Genomic DNA, 15,629 nt, shown 5'->3' on the forward strand with positions numbered 1-15,629 from the left:
GAGGAAGAATGGTAAGGTACAGTAGAGTGCAAGTATTAGTGGAGATGTTATCTTCCCCTTCGGATGATGATAACTGGGCAAAGCCGACGCAGTAACGTTTACCAAAGTCAAGGGCTCCTCCACTTTAACCTCTGAATACACTGCAAAGCTTTTTCCTTTTGCTTTGCCTTATTTATTTAGAAGGATTTAGCTTTATATTTTGGCGTCACCAGATTCCTTAGGTTTTATGTGCTAAAACCCCATGGAGGATCCGGGTACTTTTCAAAAACCTCAAATTACAGTTTATCCTTAAAAAAAGTTCGGTAGAGGACAATTGGAAATGCTAGCTTCCACATGTCGGACGATAACAAGGCAAAACCGGCCTAGAGGATTACCAAACCCATGAGCTCTTGAGTGTCTGCTATATGTGTACAATTTTCTCGTTTTACTTGGCCATTTATATTTAGAAACATAATAATCGAATACCATAACGTTAACGTCTTACCTGTCATCAGCTGATATCAATGTAAAAGATCTTTACCGGAAAAGAGAATACCCATTGTAAATAAAAACTGTCCCAGGGGATAGCAGTAGACACCCTCCTTTATATTTTACACCTGGGACTTCGTTCACGTAAAACTATTTCTATTAATTGTTTCATCATCATATATAAGGGCGTCAGTCCTAAGACTAGTTGGACACGCACCTCCACTCTTTCCTATCCAGAGCCAATCTTCGAATTTCCCTAAAACCAGAACATCCCACATCCTTCATCATCATAAGGTCGTCAGTCCTGAGACTAGTTGGACACGCACCTCCACTCTTTCCTATCCTGAGCTAATCTTCGTATTTCCCTAACAGTAGAACATCCTACATCCTCAACCATTTGTGAACATTAATTTAACCTAGTTCTACCTATACTCCTCTTAACTCCTGTTTCTGTTCTATTATGTCTTTGAATGTCCCTTTATGCTTCAAAAGGCATCCTACCGACCTGTCTCGTCTATTTCTTATTCACTTCCATACTGACCTTTCTTCTATTATTTCCATTCCCTTCTCAACATTAAAATTTTAACTTACTTCACATAAACATCTTCCCTCGGGGAATGACAACGTTTACAAAACATTCGACAGTGCTATAAACTTCGAATTTATCGTAGAAGCTTTTTATTTGAGATGAATTTAACTGAACTTTGTATATTAAACAAATTTTTGGGATTATTTTAATTTGTTTACGATTCATATTTCTAAGGACACTCGTATTTAACTTGAAGGTTACATTATAAACTATGACCTATTAACTTTAACTTTTAAGAACCAATGGTAGTCGTTACAATATCGATAAGGAACAACTTCGAACTCGTAGTAATAAATACCTGCCAGTCCCTTCCTTAATAGCCTGATGCTACAGTTATTCATATAAAAGCTCGAGTCGGATTTTAAAAACATTTCAATTAGACGTTCTTGTATAAATGTATGTTATTATTCGTTATAATGTTTGTGAGTGTAATTAGAATTATGTCGATTACATTTATATTCATGTATTGTAGACTGTGGTGAATTAATTAATCCTTATTTTATTTAAACGACTACTACAGCTGACTTGTCCAAATGTAAACGCATACCTGCATATATTTTTTAAATTTATTAACAATACAAGCTTTTAGTCGCAGCTTCGCTTACGTAGATGCCCTTAACACGTGATAAACATCAACGAAAGTACAACAATTTGATATACAAAAAGTATCGCGTATTTTGAATTTCCGGGTTACGTATATTCTATTTTCGATATTAATACCTTTAATGAAACCAATAATTCAATTTTTCAAAATTAACGTTGTATTTCTAACTTTAAGCGTTATCCTGCAGTGTCCCAGGACAATGTATTACCATTGATAAAGTGATTGATTAGCTTTTATTATTGGCAGGTTACACGACTTTTTTATTATGGTTATCAACGAACAGTGACTTGCTTTTTTAACGTTTATTTCTACTGTTATGGTCGTCATACGTGGTTCCTGTAGAAGAATCACTCTTTAGGTGTAATCATATGAAAAAAGATAGTACAAAAAACATCTTTCTGTTAATTAGGTGTACTAATTTCTTCTTTCATTCAAAGTAAAAGTAATTGTGCATTTTACATAATAAGTTGAAGATTAAATTGTCTTATAATGGTACAATAGAAATCTGTTTGTTGCCCTTTGTCCAATCGAGTCCAACACCACTAAAGTCAGACGATAAAATGGTAATTGATTTTGAGGTTGTAGTAAATCACTAGCAAATTGGAAGTCAAACGAAAGTGTTTTACAGACACACACAAACCTGTTGTATTTTTATGGTTATTGCCCGAGATTAAAACGTTCAATCTCTCAGAGTCTCTGCAAGCGAGACTCGAGACTCCGTCTCTCTGGTGTCGCTGAGAAAGACTGTCGAGAGGCTGTCAAAAAAACTGTTTGGCGTCTCTGAACGAGAGACTTGAGTCGCTCATAGAGAGATCCTCATTTCGTATCCAGTCTCTGAACGAGAGACTCGAATCTCTGAACGATAGACTCGAGTCGCTCATAGAGAGATCCTCATTTCATATCCAGTCTCTGAACGAGCGACTCGAATCTCTGAACGAGAGACTCGAGTCGCTCATAGAGAGATCCTCATTTCGTATACAGTTTCTGAACGAGAGACTCGAATCTCTGAACGCGAGACTCGAGTCGCTTATAGAAAGATCCTCATTTCGTATACAGTCTCTGAACGAGAGACTCGAATCTCTCAATTAGTGGTGTCTCGATAGACATGGTTAAAATTTTTCAAGTTCAACATATTTCAGAGTTCCCAGTCTTTCTACGAGAGACTCGAGTCTCTCAATTTTTCAGTTTTATTCATTCAGTCTCTGTGTGAGTGACTCGAATCTCTGAATTAACAATTTTATCGTTCGAGTCTCTCATACAGAGACTGTGAGAGATCCATAAAACACCTAGGCAATAACTGAGAGACTGTGATAGACTCTGAGAGACGTTCTCAGAGACGCTGAAAAACTGTGAGAGACTGGAAAGAGACTGAAAAGTTTTGTCTAGGGTCGCGATTTGTTGAAGTGCAGGGTCTTTAAATGTCAGTTTGAATTACTCAGTAAATTAAGGTTTTCTGTGCTGCCGACAGCCTGACGGTGTTAAGATGGTGTTGTTAAATTGCTTTATCGAGCAATTATTTAATTGTAAGACAACTTAACACTGTCTAATAGCCGACAGTTAAATTTTCGATTTCCGCAACTGCAAATACAGTGGAGAGGTTAAATAATATTTTTTGGTATCTTTATTTTATTACGACAGGTGCACTGTTTTTGCCGTATCGGTACTGATGGTTTTTATTTTAAGTTAGCACCTCCATGGTACTGTCCCGACCAATTAAACCTGATAGATATATACGTGTATATCCTGTTTATAGTCGGTAAAGTAATTGGTTCAACCCGTTCCGAGACACCACTCTCAACAATGCAGCAATAAATTTTGTTTATAATGAACGTCATAAAAATAGGGATTGAAGCAATAAAGTTATTATTGGTGGAAGGAACACCAGTTATTACACGTACTAAACTCGATATTAATCGTGGTTACGGTGTTTTTAACAAAAGAAGATCAAGTTGAAGATTAGGATAACGGCTTTGAAAAAAGTCGAAGGAAACGCTAAAATGTAACTACATAACCTGCAGCAAACTTCTTTGTTTCATTGCCACGGTAGACCTAGCTACTAGTAGATGTTCTTTGTTGGGTGTTCACAAACATATTTATTATTGTCCGCAGTCCACAGTTATCATTAAATTTACGTTATCAAATTATTTTCCTTGGTTAGATTGCTGTTCGCAAATAGTTAAGGATGTGGGTTGTTCTAGTTTTAGGGAAATGCGAAGATTAGCTCAGGATAGGAAAGAGTGGAGGTGCGTGTCCAACCAGTCTTAGGACTGACGACCTTATGGTGATGATGTTTAATATTTTACAGTTTAATATTACGTATTTTCCAGAAAATTATTTATATTAAGAATTAATTTTTATTAGGAGTAGATCAAGAGATTGATAACATTATATTTTCTCTAGCCAAATTCCGAATTGTGTTATGTCACATTTAAGCGCTTAATTTATTTTTTTATTTTTGTTGCAGGTCCACTACAACAGCAGAGTCAACACGTACAACTACGTTCGTGAGGATTATCGCGTTATAAGGTAGGATTTTCATATTATTTGACAAAAGTTGAAAAACACATGAAAATGAAGGCCTTTTTCTTCTTAAAATATAAAATTATTCAAATGCACCTTCCCGTTGACTGAATCCTGTCATTTAAAAATCAATTGCACACATCGAAAAGAAAATAAAAATTTTCGTAGGTATTAGTAAAACCAAAAGAAAACTGTATGATAGTCACTTAGGTCACTTGGAAAAATTCATCGTGGCATTGTCCACTTTTCTTAAAGTTCGAGAACGAATGGTTTGAATAAAATCGCGTGTAGAGAGCCATTGGGAACCCCTAGTAGTTTCCCTATAAAATACCACAAATGGCGCGGTAAACGCCATCTGTAGTACAGTGCTACATTTTCGGATTGCGTATTCTCAACAAGGTCCATTTCGTCAGAAGACAGACCACATCGAATTATTTTATTAGTTTCCCTAGTCTCTTAAAAGTAACAGTATGAATATTTTTAGAAAATCTTATTCATTCGGAATCACCCAAGATTTGGACTCTAAAGTTTATGATGCATTCGTTTATTCCTGTTGGATTAATTATTATATATTTTTTGTTGGAATGTGGCTTGTTCTCGTTACAGCATAGCAGCCAATACCTTGTCTAAATTACTGCTCCAATAAGGTATATACACCAAGAGTTTTTTCTGGTCTCTATTACCGCCTTATATATGAGGCAATACGTTATACCGTTTTCATATTCTTCAATTAAAAGTTTATCGGCGCATTATTTCTGGAAACTTAAATTGCTTCACCTTCCTGTCGCATGGTGTGCGCTCCGTGATAGTTATCCACTGTAACAAAAGCGTTACGAAGATTAAAACACGTTAATCAACTAACTGATGAAAGCTGAAATCCTTTTTAACTGCTTTTTGAACCGTTATTTTGAATGCAGCAAATAAATCGGTAATTTGCTCATCGTCTTTCGTGCCATTTAGTGACTTTCGTGTGTATATCCTTATGGTGATTAAATTAAAACTTATTTTTCAGTACGTCGAACGACAGTATAGTCAAAATACGATAAAAACTGTCGAGTTAGAAATCTTTATACAATAACGAAACTGAAGACATGGGACTGAGTATCTTACAGTAACATCATCATAAGGTCGTAAATCCATACTTCTTCCTTACATTCATCCGTCTTCACATTTTCCAAAAACTTCCTACATCACATTCACTGATAGTAGTCTTACTTCCTTTGCCATTTTATACTTGGTTCTGCTTCTACGTAATACATACATATATATCTAACTAGCCCTTCATATCTCAGAAAATATCATACAATTCATCTCTTCTTTTGCCTATTCGCTTCTATAGCGCTATTTATACTCCTACTCATTTCTAATCTTTTATGCCCATAGTATTTTCATCATCCGTGAGATTTTCCTTTTCCATTTCCTATTGTCAAAACAGTATTGTATAAAAATAAATAGAAGTGAAACAAAAATACTGATATGCAAGGGTAGAAAAAGTAGGGAAAGAGCGAATATAAAGGTAGGAGACGAAAATTTAGAAAAAATGGCTGATTTCAGGTAACTAGCAAATTAGATAAGTCAGGCCGGAAGAAGTAATAGGGATATAAAGAGAAGATAGCGCACGGTCGAGTCGCCTTCAATAAAAAGAAGTCACTTCTATGCTCGCGAACGATTAATTTAGAAATTAGAAAAAGATTATTAACGTTGTATGTCTGGAGCCCAGCGCTGTATGCGTCGAAAAAGAAGAGGTTAGAAGCGTTCGAAATGTGGTGTTACCGACGAATGATGAGGATATCGTGGATAGAGAAGGTTAGAAATGAAGAGGTATTAGAAAGAATAGGAGACCAAGACTCTATGGAAGTCAGTAAAGAATGGACGAGATAAGTTGGTAAGACACCTTCTCAGGCATAAAGGTCTAGTCAGAGATACCCGAGATAAAAATGTTCAGTCTCTCAGAGTCTCTAAAAGCGAGACTCGAGTCTCCGTCTTTCATCGAGTCTCTCTGGTGTCGCTGAGAGAGACTGTCAAAAAAACTGTTTAGCGTCTCTGAACGAGAGACTCGAGTCGCTCATAGAGAGATCCTCATTTCTTATCCAGTCTCTGAACGAGGCACTCGAATGTCTGAACGAGAAGTTCGAATCTCTCAATAAGTGGTGTCTCGATAGACATGGTTAAAATTTTCTAAGTTCAACATATTTCAGGGATCGCAGTCTTTCTACGAGAGACTCGAGTCTTTCAATTTTTTAGTTTTATTCATTCAGTCTCTCTGTGAGAGACTCGAATCTCTGAATTAACAATTTTATCGTCCGAGTCTCTCATACAGAGACTGTGAGAGATCGATAAAGACACATAAAAACACCAAAGAGACGCTGAAAAAATCTGAGAGACTGAAGAGAGACTGAAAATTTTTGTCTAGGGTATATAAAAGGTAGAAACAAGAGTTACGAGGAGCAGAGGTAGTCCTAGATTAGATTACTGTTCGCAAATAGTTAAGGATGTGGTTCTAGTTTTAAGGAAATGCAAAGATTAGCTCAGGATAGGAAGAAGTGTAGATGCATGTTCAGCCAGTCTTAGAACTGGGCCTTATGATGATGAAGTAATTTACATTTTGGTATTCTAACATTAACCAAAACTTACCTAGTAAGGTAGGTACTTTTGTAATATGTAAAGTTGCGTTTCGACATGTATAGAGAATGTTTTTCATGCATTAATAGCGTTCGATATTTTTTAGCTTTCTAAGTAACGGTCCCTAAATTTTGTTATTAACCTCCAAATCTTTTAAAATGTGCACTTCTAAAAAGTTTGCCTCTCTACCAATTTATAGTAATTGTAAATACACGAAACGTCAAAATCAGTAAATCTTGTAGCGCAATTGACGTTAATATTTGGGTAGTTTTGATATGTTTCCTACTCAAACTGAAAATTAACAGTAGGCCACAACCGTGAGACAACCTTGCTTGTGACCTATCGCTGAAATTGCAAAATCGTGATACGTAAATTATACATATGCATAGTTTAATTTGTAGACATAAACTTCTTATAAAAATTTCGAAAACCTTTGAAAGGACATGTAATTTTCCGATAATAGTTTTGAAATCTGGTCAAAGTTTCCCAGTTCTCAGAGTCCTCATCTAAAATTAATTTTAAAAACTTTCATAATTTAAAAACCTAATTAGTAGTACAATATGCCAAGACCGTACTCGCTCGTTTCAGTCAACAACTGATTTCGTATTCACGTTATCTTGTCCATCGGCAAGAACAAGTGTGGAGCATGAACTTCTACAATGAGGCCAATTAGTAATCCGTAAGCTATGAGAAAAAAAGATTGTTTGTTATTCAAAAGTAATGAGTGTCGTAGTTGGCGCCGAAAAGAGTTCACAGAATACAATATGTTAATCGACGGTATCGTTCTATACTTTGTGCGAAAACTTCACATACTGGAAGTTTTCCAGCGAGAAAGAATGTCAACATTTATCTAGGTACATGTATGCGCTTTTCAACAAGCCTGTGTTACAATACATATCAACACAAACCGACTCACCCGAAGAGAAAAAATTGGTTTGTGTACTAATTCCAACCTCAAATTTTTATTTTGAGATAGTTTTAGTAGTATTGTTCCAAGAAAAGAATGCACGAGCTTTGTTTTCTACGTCAAAACCATAAACCCATGATTCGTCACCAGTTATGACCCTCTGTAACAATTTTAGATCGTCGCGGACAGAGTCCAACAGCTCCTTAGCAATGTTAATGCGATGCTATTTTTGGTAGAAATTGAACAATTTTGGTATGAATTTCCAGGCGACCCATCTCATGCCCAAATCATTGGTAAAAATCGATATGTTTAGGTCCTTAGCAATTTCTCTAAGTGTGATTCAACGATTGGCCAATACCATTTTCTTCACTTCATCAATCTTTTCGTCTGTTGTTGACGTGCTCGGACGTCCGGCACGCTCTTCGTCGTTCACATCTTTTCGGCCTGTTGAGAACATTTTATACCAGCGATAAACGTTGCTTCCATGGTCAACTTCTTCACCATATGTCACAGTTAACATTCGGAATGCGTCCGCTCACTTAATTTTGTTTTTCACACAAAATTTGATACAGATCCTTTGATCAATTTTTTGTAATAGGCAAAAATCGAAGACGAGCCAAAACACGTGCGAGCAAAGCAGCTGTCAAAAATTAATTGAACATTGAACATGGGTCGAACTTATAACTTGAGTATAAGTGAGAGACATGAGTACCAACATAAAGCCACAAAAAATCGAAAATCGAATATGCGTAATCCACGGAAATTCAAAATTCGCGATACTTTTTGAGCAGACCTCGTATTAAAATTGCTTGAAATAATCCCTAGACAAAAATTTTCAGTCTCTCAGAGACTTTCAGCGTCTCTGAGAGGGTCTCTCACAATCTCTCAGTTATTGCCTAGGTGTTTTTATGGATCTCTCACAGTCTCTGTATGAGGGACTCGAATGATAAAATTGTTAATTCAGAGATTCAAGTCTCTCGTTCAGAGATTCGGGTCTCTCATTCAGAGATTCGGGTCTCTCGTTCAGAGATTCGAGTCTCTCGTTCGGAGATTCGAGTCTCTCGTTCAGAGATTCGGGTCTTCTCATTCAGATATTCGGGTCTCTCGTTCGGAGATTCGAGTCTCTCGTTCAGAGATTCGGGTCTTCTCATTCAGAGATTCGGGTCTCTCGTTCGGAGATTCGAGTCTCTCGTTCAGAGATTCGGGTCTCTCGTTCAGAGATTCGAGTCTCTCGTTCAGAGATTCGAGTCTCTCGTTCAGAAATTCGGGTATCTCGTTCAGAGAATAGATACGAAATGAGGATTTCTTTATGAGCGACTCGAGTCTCTCGTTCAGAGACGCTAAACAGTTTTTTTGACAGTCTCTCTCAGCGACACCAGAACCAGAGAGACTCGATGAGAGACGGAGACTCAAGTCTCGCTTTCAAAGACTCTGAGAGACTGAACATTTTTATCTCAGGATGTAACTCATAAATCCACTGGAAGTAATAATTTTTAGGTTAGTCTTGCATATTCAGTCTTACTTTTAGTCTTGGTCTTATTCGTTCGGTTTAGGTGTTGACCATACTAGTATAAAAATTGTCTTGGTCCTGTATTTTCGCAAGACTAAGAAACAAGAGTCGCCGACAATTCTCACCAATTGGCATAAGAAAAAAATTGTAAAAATTAAGTAGATTCTTAAATGTCATAAATTTTGATGGATAATATCTGGTTGATCCTTTTGGGCCCGCCGATGTTGCGTTCTCATAGTTACCGCATATTCTCACGAATATCATGCAACTTCACAGACGTAACGTAGGTACAATACCAGCTGATTAGAATACAAATTAATTTAACGGTCGACAGGAAAAGGATCCAGAAAATTCAATAGCTCACCGCCTCTGTCGCGTTTTATAGGTACTGTCGTATATCTTCAGCGACGTGCAAGCAAAATTCGAAGCGCTCTTTGTCGACATGTATAAATCTTCAGCGTATATTACGTACGTATAATAAAATCGTTTGAAAGGCACGCGAACAAGCAGATATTAAGGGTTGAAAATTTAATTTCAGACTGAAAAAGAAACGCATGAATGCGTTTGTAAAGTTTTTTGCACGGAATGGATAGACCTTAGCTACCTTTTTTATTACTGAAATGGATCCTCTAGAATGATTCAAATCTACAATCGTTTCGTATTATGTATGTTAAGTGTTATAGATCAGGGAGGAAAAGAGGATAAAGGGTAAGGGGGTCCGATTTTCAAAATTTTCTTCCATAAATGAAAATTTATCGGGAAACAGCGATTTCTTTCGTGTCCACTTTTAAGATGGAAGTCTGCCTATGCAATAAAAAATTTAGGAATACAATCCTTTTTTATAGTTATTAAACATGCCGAAATTTCATTACGATCGATTCTTTTATTGATCTGAAATTAAAGGTCAATTTAATTTTTAACAATTTTATAAAAAGATAATGAAAAAGTATTAAGAAACCTTTAAATTGAGAACAACGAATGTATCGGGTTGTTCGGAAAGTCATTTCGTTTTTTTTTGTGGAAATGAAAGACAGTTTTCGTATAACAAACAAATACTTTATTAAATTATATATTGACCGTTCTGGTCCAACACCTTTTGCCATCTTTCTGGTAGTAGCATAATTCCACGCNTAGCAAAAAAACGGGAATTTCCGTGGATTAAGCGTCATCGCAGTTGCTTTTAGTGCGGGTAATTGATTCCCTTATCCTGGAATTGCAGGCTGGCGAACAGACAGGAAGGGTTGGCACCATCGCAGCCAGTTCTCCAACACACCACTTAGGTTGAATTGATTAAAATTTACTAGTAGCTGATGCCGATGCCGATGTGTGCCGGTCGTCGCTGGCGGTTTTATCGGTAAGCCGACCGGTTCGTAGGCGGCGCTGTTGGCTCGACTGGCTGGTGTCAGAGAAGCCATAATAATTTTTCAGGATCTTCATTCTTCGCGTACGAACCATCGCGTAGCGCCGCTTGCGGCAATAATGCACGCAGACAAGCCACCCCAGATCCATTTAACTCCCCTAATAAAAAAAAACGTTTCGAACCAAGTGACAGCCGATCTATCAGGCCGCCGTACTTGGAAAGTTAGTGTTATATTGAAAGCGTCCGTCGACGGTGATGTGCTCCGTATAAGTCGCAACTTTTCTGGAATCTTAATTCGTAGTCGTTTGTAGTGATGAGCAAAGCAAGGCTAAGACCCAGGCGGTCCTAGTCTTCCCTGGACAAAAATTTTCAGTCTCTCTCCAGTCTCCCTGAGTCTTTCAGTGTTTCTCACAGTCTCTCAGTTATTGTCTAGGTGTTTTTATGGATCTCTCACAGTCTCTGTATGAGAGACTCTAACGATAAAATTGTTAATTCAGAGATTCGAGTCTTTCACAGAAAGACTGAATGAATAAAACTGAAAAATTGAGAGACTCGAGTCCCCGACTATTACACCCGCGTGCTCAATTGCTGGAGTCTTTGTATTTTGTATGTATCATAGTTTGACATGATGGACTATATCCTTCTCATCCTGTATCTATGCAATAATGAAGCTCTTGAAAATATAATTTGATTATTTATAATCAAAAAACCTCAGCCTTATGCGCACAAGTATATTAATGTACGTAATTTTATACAAATTCACATGTTAAAATCAGGTCTAGTCGAAACTTTTCTACCCAAAAGCCTAATTTGCGTGGACTATTTAAGACACTAAGAATTGGGTAACAGTAAAATCAAAAAAGAAGAAATAAGTGAATTCTGTTTGGTTTTGTAGACAAAATGAAATAAACATAAAGTTAAAGGACAAAGCAGTTTAGTAATAAAAACCAATCTGCTCGACCACTAGTTATACAGACATTTCTCTTTCTCGGACGTTAAGTGTTTTGTTTTGATGTTTAACAAACGGTAAATTGTATATTGTAGGTGTATTAAACTTGATGCGAAATAGTTTAATAGTACTCAATAATGATATGAGTCAGCCTAGTATGACCATAATTGGCAATCGCGTTCATTAAGAAAACTTCTTTTTTCGTTTTTGGCAAGCGCAAGTATAGTTTGGAATCGAGAGGTTCTTGTGGAGGTTTGTAACAGTATATTTGTCATAACAAAGCTATACGTTACAAGATAAGAACATTGTACTTGACGAATAGAAATAACGGAATAAAGGAATACAAATGTCAAACGTTCTAGTCCTCAGATTTCTTTGTAATAGGTCATCAAATACCTCTTGCTATAAGATTCAGAAAAGTGGTAATAGTCTATTGAAGTGTCACGTTGACCTTGCGTTTTGGGTCGAACGTTTCATTTTTTTGTTCAAAGTTTAAGTATGAAACTATTTCTGGGATCGAAAGCCCCGCTTGACCGTCATCTTAGATAAGGTTATATATCACAGTTAATTTTGATTACTGATTGATATTCCTGTACCGTAATATCGAAACTGCGATAGTTATAAATCAAAATCGATCAAAATTTTCAAGAAAAGCATTTAAGGATTATAATTCTTTTCTATCAATTTTATTCAAAAACATCATCATCAACATGTTTTTTGTAGATGATTTTATTTGCAATCACTTTGCTCATTTTTTTAATTTATTTTACTGAGGTATCTCGATATATCACTGGAAAATTATAACGTCTCGTTTTCCAAGATGGCGACCAAATGACGAGCTTTCACCTCCGAAAACCGAGGTTTATAGTAAACCTAACTCCCCCTTTACACATAATATCGTGTCCTATCCAAAATACGAGGTTAGACCATAATTTCGTAATGTAATTTCAGTGGACTAATTTTTTTGTGGTTTGCAAAAATATTTACCAATTAAGTGGTAAGTGGAAATTTCTAAATTAATTAAATATTGGGTTCTTTGATAAGATAAAAATTTTTGATCTTAAAGATGCCTTCAACGGGGAAATGTTACACAATTTTCTTTTGTATGAATAATAAGGAACTAACCAAAACTGTTTTAGAATTTAAGTTGTTTTCATTTGAATAATAATGAAAAATAGGGAAATAGCGAATATAAAAATAGGAGACGCATGAAGAAGTGCCAATTTTAAGTATCTAAGAGTTCAGATAAGTCAGGACGGAAGGAGTAGCAGGGATATAAAGCAGAGGATAACGCAAGGTCGAGTCGCCTTCAATAAAAGGAAGTCACTTTTATTCTCGCAAACGATTAATTTAGAAATTCGAAAAAGATTGTTAAAGGTGTATGTTTGGAACGCGGCGCTGTACGGGTGCAAAACATGAACGGTGGGCGCGGTGCAAAAGAAAGGGTTAAAAGCGTTCGAAATATGGTGCTACAGATGAATGTTGAGGATACCGTGGATAGAGAAGGTTAGGAATGAAGAGGTATTAGAAAGAATAGGAGAATAAAGAACTCCATGAAAATCTATAAAAAATAGTCGAGATAGGTTGGTAGGACACCTTCTCAGGCATGAAGGTCCAATCAGAGGCATATTAGAGACAGAAGCAGGAGTTAAAAGGAGTCGATTATTATTCGAAAATAGTTAAGGATGTAGCTTGTTCTTAATAGTATTGAAACTTCATACTGTAATTTTTAGGACCAACTATTTTTCATTTTTGTTTTCGAATTAGAAATGTAAAACTTTTACTATTCACACATAGCAAAAAAACGGGAATTTCCGTGGATTAAGCGTCATCGCAGTTGCTTTTAGTGCGGGTAATTGATTCCCTTATCCTGGAATTGCAGGCTGGCGAACAGACAGGAAGGGTTGGCACCATCGCAGCCAGTTCTCCAACACACCACTTAGGTTGAATTGATTAAAATTTACTAGTAGCTGATGCCGATGCCGATGTGTGCCGGTCGTCGCTGGCGGTTTTATCGGTAAGCCGACCGGTTCGTAGGCGGCGCTGTTGGCTCGACTGGCTGGTGTCAGAGAAGCCATAATAATTTTTCAGGATCTTCATTCTTCGCGTACGAACCATCGCGTAGCGCCGCTTGCGGCAATAATGCACGCAGACAAGCCACCCCAGATCCATTTAACTCCCCTAATAAAAAAAAACGTTTCGAACCAAGTGACAGCCGATCTATCAGGCCGCCGTACTTGGAAAGTTAGTGTTATATTGAAAGCGTCCGTCGACGGTGATGTGCTCCGTATAAGTCGCAACTTTTCTGGAATCTTAATTCGTAGTCGTTTGTAGTGATGAGCAAAGCAAGGCTAAGACCCAGGCGGTCCTAGTCTTCCCTGGACAAAAATTTTCAGTCTCTCTCCAGTCTCCCTGAGTCTTTCAGTGTTTCTCACAGTCTCTCAGTTATTGTCTAGGTGTTTTTATGGATCTCTCACAGTCTCTGTATGAGAGACTCTAACGATAAAATTGTTAATTCAGAGATTCGAGTCTTTCACAGAAAGACTGAATGAATAAAACTGAAAAATTGAGAGACTCGAGTCCCCGACTATTACACCCGCGTGCTCAATTGCTGGAGTCTTTGTATTTTGTATGTATCATAGTTTGACATGATGGACTATATCCTTCTCATCCTGTATCTATGCAATAATGAAGCTCTTGAAAATATAATTTGTTTTTATCGATTAGAACTACTTATTAGTTAAATGTGCACCGAAAATACAAATTAGCCATCAGAAACGGGTACTTAAAGTTCTAATATTTTTGATTCGAATGTTAAAAAGAAGTTCGCAATGAAATCAGTTAACGTGCACGAATCGCTCTCTGTGGAATGCAAGCCGAGCATTAAATTTATAACTCTCGTAGGATGACCCGAGTTAGAAGAAACTATGAATAAATCAAAATATCAAAACCATCAGTTATCTTTTTTTTTTCTTGAGCAGAATGGCGAAGTGACCCCACGATAAATCTTTCAGATCCCGCGCTCGAACCCTTAAAAAGTTATTCCATCACTAATCGCCTGGCTTTTCGAAAAAGCTCGATTTATTTGTAGCAACAACAAGACAATGGTTGATTTATAATGAAACAAATAATACAAAAATAGCCAAAACTACATTCTACCGTCACAAACCATATGTACAATAATAGAAAATAAACGTAATTTTGAACAATTGATCTAACAAATAACGTTAAAATTATACACAGCCAGGAAAAAGGAAAAATACTGATAGACCGAGCAAAAACTACACAAATTGAAACACGGCTTTCCATTGTCGCCCTTTTGAGGGCTTAAAATGTACGTTTTTATTGTTATGAATCCCGAATTAGTCTGCCGTGTTCATAGAACGAAAATAAAAATTAATAAATCCACCGCCAGTTATCAGCAGAGCTTTCCGGTGATGCCCAACTTCTGCTGCTTGAATCAAATCATACCGTCTGCCGATAGCACAGGCAAATTACGTTTAACATGGAGATGATTTAAATCACTAGACAGACACTTTGGTTTGTTTACAATATCTTTGCTACAGATTTAAATTTTTCGGAAATTCGATGATTAGCAGACGCAGACGATGTAATGTTATGACGAGATCGTGGAATTTCTTGCGAATTCAAATCGATATCGAAAAGGTATTGCATATAATAAACCAATTTGTCTAGCTTATTATCTCCGTGATAAAAGCGGAGATGCCGAATTCCCTCCCGCAGGTAGTTTTGGTTAAAATATAGATGTCGAAAATTCCCTCCCGGGTACTAGCCGAGTACCCTCCCGTTCATATCAACTCCGATAATTAAGTTACCGACTACTTACCGATTTTATTTATCGAAAATAAATATATATTTGTAGTGCACTTCAGTACTTCAGTAAATTAAAGATAAAATAATTTCAGAAAGAAAACACGTATCAGTTATGAAATGTTTATTTATTTAATTTTAAAATGGTTTCCCACTACCTTAACAAATTCAATGTTTGGAAATTCGTGTGCGTCTAGCTTTTTGATGCAATCATCCAGAAAAACTTTATTAGTTTTAGTTTGTCTTGTATTTGACCAATAGAAGGGTAG

The 15,629-nt window shown here is 36.7% G+C and overlaps 1 protein-coding gene across 1 annotated transcript in view; it reads left to right on the top strand.

Annotated features, from left to right (window-relative positions):
• LOC108734667 (titin-like) overlaps window positions 1-15,629 on the top strand; it is a 285,054-nt gene that overhangs the window by 257,351 nt on the left and 12,074 nt on the right. Inside the window, exon 12 of the transcript XR_003232563.1 lies at window positions 4,126-4,187. The gene's annotated coding sequence lies outside the window, so the exon portion shown is untranslated. The remainder of the gene's footprint in view (window positions 1-4,125; window positions 4,188-15,629) is intronic.

This window comes from Agrilus planipennis, unplaced genomic scaffold (genome assembly GCF_000699045.2).
Source record: "Agrilus planipennis isolate EAB-ADULT unplaced genomic scaffold, Apla_2.0 scaffold52, whole genome shotgun sequence".
NCBI classification, from domain to species: domain Eukaryota; kingdom Metazoa; phylum Arthropoda; class Insecta; order Coleoptera; family Buprestidae; genus Agrilus; species Agrilus planipennis.